This window comes from Mus musculus, chromosome 19, assembly GCF_000001635.26.
Source record: "Mus musculus strain C57BL/6J chromosome 19, GRCm38.p6 C57BL/6J".
NCBI lineage: Eukaryota > Metazoa > Chordata > Mammalia > Rodentia > Muridae > Mus > Mus musculus.
In genome coordinates, this window is record NC_000085.6 from 44,452,462 (window position 1) to 44,458,716 (window position 6,255).

Below are 6,255 nucleotides of genomic sequence, written 5' to 3' on the forward strand. Positions count from 1 at the left end.
ACCTCTCCAGCACTCTGTAGTCTTTTTGTGGGTCTTAGCCATTTGGACTGTACAGCCAACTTTCTGCATAGGCCCTGGGCTAGAACTTGGACCCTCATATCTTTTCTTTCAATGCAATGTTTTTGTTGATTCTTTGGGAATTACACATCATGCACACCATCCCATGCATTTCCTGTTCCTTTCATGTCTGCCTCCACCCTTGTGGTCTTCCTCCCAAATGAAAATAAAAGTAAGAATTAAAAAGAAAAAGAAAAAAAAACCAGCAACAAAAATCCAATTCCAATGTGTTACCTATACTTACTGGAACATAGTCAGACTCTCCGTGGCCTGCCCTTAAATAGAATTGAGTCATCTCTCCCCCCAGCCCCCACCTGTCGTGAGAAGCCATCAGTTGTGGAGAGATCTCTTCAACATCTTTATCACCCTTTTAAAGAGTTCTCTTTGATGGCTTTCTGTTTGGGGGGTGGGGTTGGAGTGGGAGTTGGGGTTGTCATAGAAGCCTTCCACTTCACCCTTTCTCAACTATGCATTCACAATCAGCTGGAACATAGATCATTGGCTTCCACATGGTTTCTGGTGACAGCACTGACCACGAACACAGCTCCTCCTGGCTACAGCAGGCCCACCTGTCTAGACATGGTTGTTGGAGGTAGCACAGACCATGGACATCCAGACGGTGGGCATGACCATGACCTCAGGTGGTAGTACAGGACACTCACATCAACATGACCTTCGGCAGCAGCACAGCCCACATGACCTCAGGCTGCAGCACAGACCACAAACATCACATGGCCTTCTATGGTAACACAGGCCATGGACATCAACACAGATGCCAGCTGTGGTAGGACTATGGGCCCAGGCATGGTCCTCAGGGGGAGCATGGCCCATAGGCATTGACATGGTTTCAGGCAGCAGCCAAGAACTTGGACACCCATCCACATGGTTCTTGGCGGTAACCCAGGCCATGAACACCAACAGACTCTGCTGCAGTAGGGGGTCCTCAGGCTTTTTTTTAAAAAATTAATTAATTTATTTCAGGTATGTGAGGAGTACACTGTTGCTGTCAGAAGAGAGCATCGGATCCCCATTACAGATGGTTGTGAGCCATCATGTGGTTGCTGGGCATTGAACTCAGGACCTCTGGAAGAGCAGTCAGTGCTCTTAGCCACTGAGCCATCTCTCCAGCCCCGAGGCTTTTAAGGTAAGCACTTCATTGACTATTTTGCCAGCCCATAATCGTTGCTTGTTTAGTCTCTTTTAATGTAATGAAAATATTTTAGACATTCTTTGTCTATCAAGCTTTAGTAAAATGATAACTAGAGTACAGCTGAATGTAGTGGTGATAACAATTATAACCTAGAGAGAAGAAAATGGGAGGATGCTTGTGCTAGCACTGATGTTTAGAAATGATGAAGGGAAAGGAGGAAAGCCCTCCATCGAGGGAATGGACAAATCAGGAGGCTTGTTCTGCTCTTACAGATAGATGACTTGCATTCCATTCCAGCATCCAGTATTAGGTGGCTCACAACCATGTTTAGCTCCAGCTCCAGGGGATCCAACATCATCCTGCCTCCATGGATACTAGTGGTCAAACCAACACACACACACACACACACACACACACACACAGAGAGAGAGAGAGAGAGAGAGAGAGAGAGAGAGAGAGACAGAAGACAGACAGACAGACTGACTGACTTTCTGTGTCTCTCAAAAATAAAATGAATATTTTTAAAGAAAATGATGCCAGCAGGAAATGCAGCAAGAGCATTGGAATAAAGAGCCACCACTTCATAACCATGGTATGGACTAATGCTTACATATAATATGGTTCTCCTACAGCCTTGGGTTTGTATTTATACAATTCTCTTGCAATGATACAGGTATGCCTAGTTATTCATAGCTATTCATCCTATTCTCTGTTGATGGACACAGGTTATTTCCAAGTCTTGCTATGAATATTTTGCTTTTCAGCTTTTTTTTTTCCTTTGAGACAGGGTTTCTCTATGCTATGTAGCCTTGACGAACTTGGAACTTTCTACGTAGGCTATTCACAGAGATGCACCTGCCTCTGCCTCCGGAGTGCTGGGATTAAAAGTGCATGCCATCATACCTGGCTATATCTCTGTTGTGTGAACACATAGGCGTTTCCCTAGAACTGGGATCTGGAGCGTGGGACCCAGGTGACTTAATGAGATACTGATAAACCGTGCTTGAAGGCGGCTGTGCCAGGTCGCAGCCTCCCAGTGCTGGATGACTTTCTGCTGCCCTAGTTCTGTTAACACTTGACACTGTCACGCCTTCCACTGCCCTACTTTGTGGCTTTAATTCCCACTGCTCCACGTCATGAATCTTTGATTCCTGCCAGACTATAATATGCACTGGTCCCCTAAGGTATGCTGTATATGATTTCTCCCCTCCCTCAAGAATTTACTGAGTGGCTATCCCTGTCAGGAACACTGCTAAATGCCAGGGAGTCAAACATGAAAGGGCAGGGTTTCTGCTCTAAAGGAGTTCATGGTTTACGGGGAGGTAGCCTTGCTAACAGTTGTTGCACATCGTAGCGGTTACAATGAAACTGTGCAAGTCACAATGAAACTGCGCAAGTCACGTCATACCAGAAGTCAGAAGGGAAGGATCCATCCACCTCAAGGGGAGAGGAGGGAAGACTCAAGGAAGACCTTTCAGAGGAGGGGCTTAGACCCTGCTTCTGTGCTCACCGCTTTCTTGTCTTTTTTTTTTTTTAAGATTTATTTATTATTTTGTGTTAGGTGTATGTGTGCATCCCTGAGTGTATGCCTGTGTACCACATGTGTGCAAAGTGCTGGCGGAGGCTGGAAGAGTGAATTGGAGTTACAGTTGGTTGTGTGCTGCTTGATGTGGGTGCTGGGAGCGACACCCAAGTCCTCTGAAAGATCAGCCCCTGCTCTGAACTGCTGAGCCCTCTCCAGCCCCATCCCTGAGGTTTTCTGTGTCTGTTATGGCCTCCTGTTCACACTCAGTTCGAAGGTCAGCTACCCACATAACACGCACGCATTACTCCAGGAATGCTCGGCATGCCGCGTGCTTCTTCCAGCCTGGATTACACCGGGTCCTCACCTTGGTCCATCTGACCTCCTCTGCTGGACTCTGAGATAGCTTGTGGAGAGCATTGCCTTTTTGCCTTTATAGACTTCCTAGAATACTGCTGGCATGGAGTAAATATTTGCCGAGTGAAAGATTAAAACCAAGCAGGTCTGGAGAGATGGCTCAGCAGTTAAGAGCATGTACAGCTTCAACAGAGGACTCAGGCTCAGTTCGCAGCACCCATGTCAAGTGGCTCACAACTGCCCGGACCGGGCTCCAGAGTGTGATCACACATCTCTGAGGGCACATTTGCTCCTGAGCATCTTCCCCAACCCCCACACACAATCCATACAGGTACACATAATTTAAAATAAATCTTAAAAAAAAAAAAAACAGAGATGGCTGCATTTTTGTCTCTCTGACTGCATTTTTGCCTCTCAGGCTCCCACAGTCTTCAAATATATTCAGGCTTTGCTAATTTGGGAAGGACTGCTGTTCACCGTTGCCAGTGTGATAAAAACACAGAACCAAACAGCCTTTTGCCAAGTCCTCTTCCCTAACTCCTTGATCCAATAATCATTTCATGCAGTATTTAAGATATGACCTACCCATGGAACTTGGCCTTGTATTCTGCTTTTTGCTTCAGACATGCCAATTTCTCGTTTCCAAAACTCTATCCATGTTATTCCGTGTTCACCTAGCCATTCCCTGCAGGTCTGCTTTAGCGATGGGGTAATGGGGTAGGAGGCAATTTGGGCCATGGAAGCTGCTGACTTATTCCCGTAGATTCTCCAGTGCAGAGTGAGCCTTCTTCTCTTGAACAGCGAGTTGAGCTTTGTAACATATACAGTAAGATTGGAAAACTGCATTGAGGCTGAAGTTTTTTAAAGTGAAGCTATCTTATAGCTGGGTGGTGGTGGTACACTCCTTTATCTCAGCGCTTGGGAGACAGAGGGGAGGCAGAGGCAGGCAGATCTCTGAGTTCAAGGCCAGCTTGGTCTATAGAGCAAGTTCCAGAACAACCAGGGCTACACAGAGAAAACCATGTTTTCGAAAAAGAAACAACTGAACAAACAAAAAAGTTAAGCTTACAGAAGTGGCTCAGCTGTTCTTTGATTTGGGGGATGCTGTTGAGAGTGTCTGTAGAGATCTTCATTATACCCAGGGGTGGCTGCTGAGCTGCTATCCTGCGGCACATCATCAAAGTTCAGCTCCTAGCCCATTCGAGAGCAGGGCCATGGCTTCTGCCCCAGGGTTTTATGGGATGCACTCTTAACTCCAGGTCTGCACAGAGCAGGCTTGTGTTCCCATAGCAGGTATACACACCACCTGTCCTCATCTGTAAGGACAAGATCCGAAAGCTATGGCAACCGCCATGGAAACCTCTCTGGATTGGCTTGTCCATGTCCCGTATAATGCCCCCATCCCTCCCACGTTCAAGGCTAGCATGGGACAGACACAAAGGCGTGCCAGAGTCTGTCGTCCCCTGGATCAACGCAGGTGTGCAGGCTGGGCTTGGAATCAATATCTGTTGCCAGGTGGGTACACAGAGCCCCTCAGGGTGATGCTCCTTCCCTGAGGAGGAGCCAGGCCAGCATTTGCATCCCTGCAAGGATGCTCTGACCTCCTCCCTGGGGAAGTTTCACTTGCATCCAGCATAGGGCCACCCTGTGGAGCAGGAAGCAGAGATTCTCATGGATCCCTGTGCTTAGCTGTTACAGTGTTTCTCTCTCCAGAGTTCACAGGGCGGCTCCTTTACAACTGTGCACTTAGTTTCCAGGAGAGCCAGAGGGACCCTGCAGGAGCTGCCTTTTCTCTCTCAGGATGAGGAGCAGAGTTGAAGGTGAGGCAGACACTTCCCTCAGCCCCTGACTGAGAGGGAGAAAGTGAAGCTGCTCAGGACACTGGAATGCCAAGGGTGAGGGCCCCTGCAGCTGGTGCAGGCTCTGAGACTCCCTGGGGACAGGGTGGGGGTGGGGTAGGGGTGGGGCAGAACTGCAGCTGGAGCTGCTGAGGGAGCCTCGCCCCAGCCCTTGCTCAGTTCCTGTGAGACCTGGGCTTCTGTCAGAGCTCTTTGTTCTCACTTCTCTCTGTTCTCCTGCTGGCCCTGTCACCCCTGGCCCTGTCACCCTCCCTTGCTCTGTGTAACCACTGAGGTGTCCCTTCAAGATCTTAGCCTCAGGTGTCTAGAGTGTCTCTTTCTCACCAGTCTGGTATCATGAGTCACTTAGTATTGGTTAATCCTCTTTCTATGTCTGTGAAAGTCTTGCTTTCCAATCTCTTGCATGCAGCCAAAGAAAACAGCTTTTTTTTTTTTTTTTTTTTTTTTTGGAAAACCCTGTGTTTGTAACCCCCGTGTGACCACAAGTGACATATGTTCAAGTTAAGACCAAGTGTCCAATGAGATCTTGGCCAGACTGGGCTGTGACAGAATTTCAACAGGGACCGGTAACAGTGAAGTCCTTCCCATGTTCATCTGAACACCCATACTCCCAAACTCTCATAGTACTTTCAGAACTTAAAGGACTCTTCTGGTGACGACTGTTCCTCAGTCACCTTGGTCATGACAATCGTCTTTAAAATTGAGTCAGTCTTGGCCACAGCCAAAAGTTCCTGGGCTGCTTCCTTGTCATTGCAGTGCCCAGGAGTTCTATGAGGACAGAGATGGGTCCGTGGTGGGTGCCCTGTGTGACCTAGCCTTCTCTCTGCATAGTGAGAAGCTTCCTTGCTGTTTCTCATGACTAAAACATGTTCGCATGACAGTGTGTACTTTGCCTTCTTCATTCAGCCCATGCCGAGAGTCAAGGCTGCAAGATCAAAGATCAGAGGGTTGTCCACTCAGCCTGGTTACCAATGACAAAGAAAGCGCTCAGAGAAACCTCTGGACTTGTGAAAGGACACAGACCCCCTTAGAAACAAGGTGACCTGACCGCAGAGGCCCCAGCTCCGGGTATATCAATCTGCTTCCTTCGTATAAATCATGCCTTCTTTATTTACCCAGGATGGAAGAAATGTCCATTTACCAGTTTTGTTTCATTTTGGTTTGGTTTTCCTGTACCTTCCTGGCTTAGAGGGAAGGAGGAAGACAAAACAAGATAGAGGAAATGGAGGGACAGACAGACTCAGGGTGGCTTCATATTCACCTTTCAAAAAAATACCAACTTTGGCCAACTAGGCAGAGCCAAGGTTTGG

General features: G+C 47.8%; 1 long non-coding RNA gene across 1 annotated transcript; it reads left to right on the forward strand.

The window, feature by feature from the left end:
• Nucleotides 1-1,171: 1,171 nt before the first annotated feature.
• On the forward strand, nucleotides 1,172-6,022 carry Gm35406. Its single transcript, XR_386738.2, has 3 exons — nucleotides 1,172-1,201; nucleotides 4,800-4,906; nucleotides 5,852-6,022. It is a non-coding gene; the product is annotated as a predicted gene, 35406 (long non-coding RNA).
• Nucleotides 6,023-6,255: the final 233 nt, after the last annotated feature.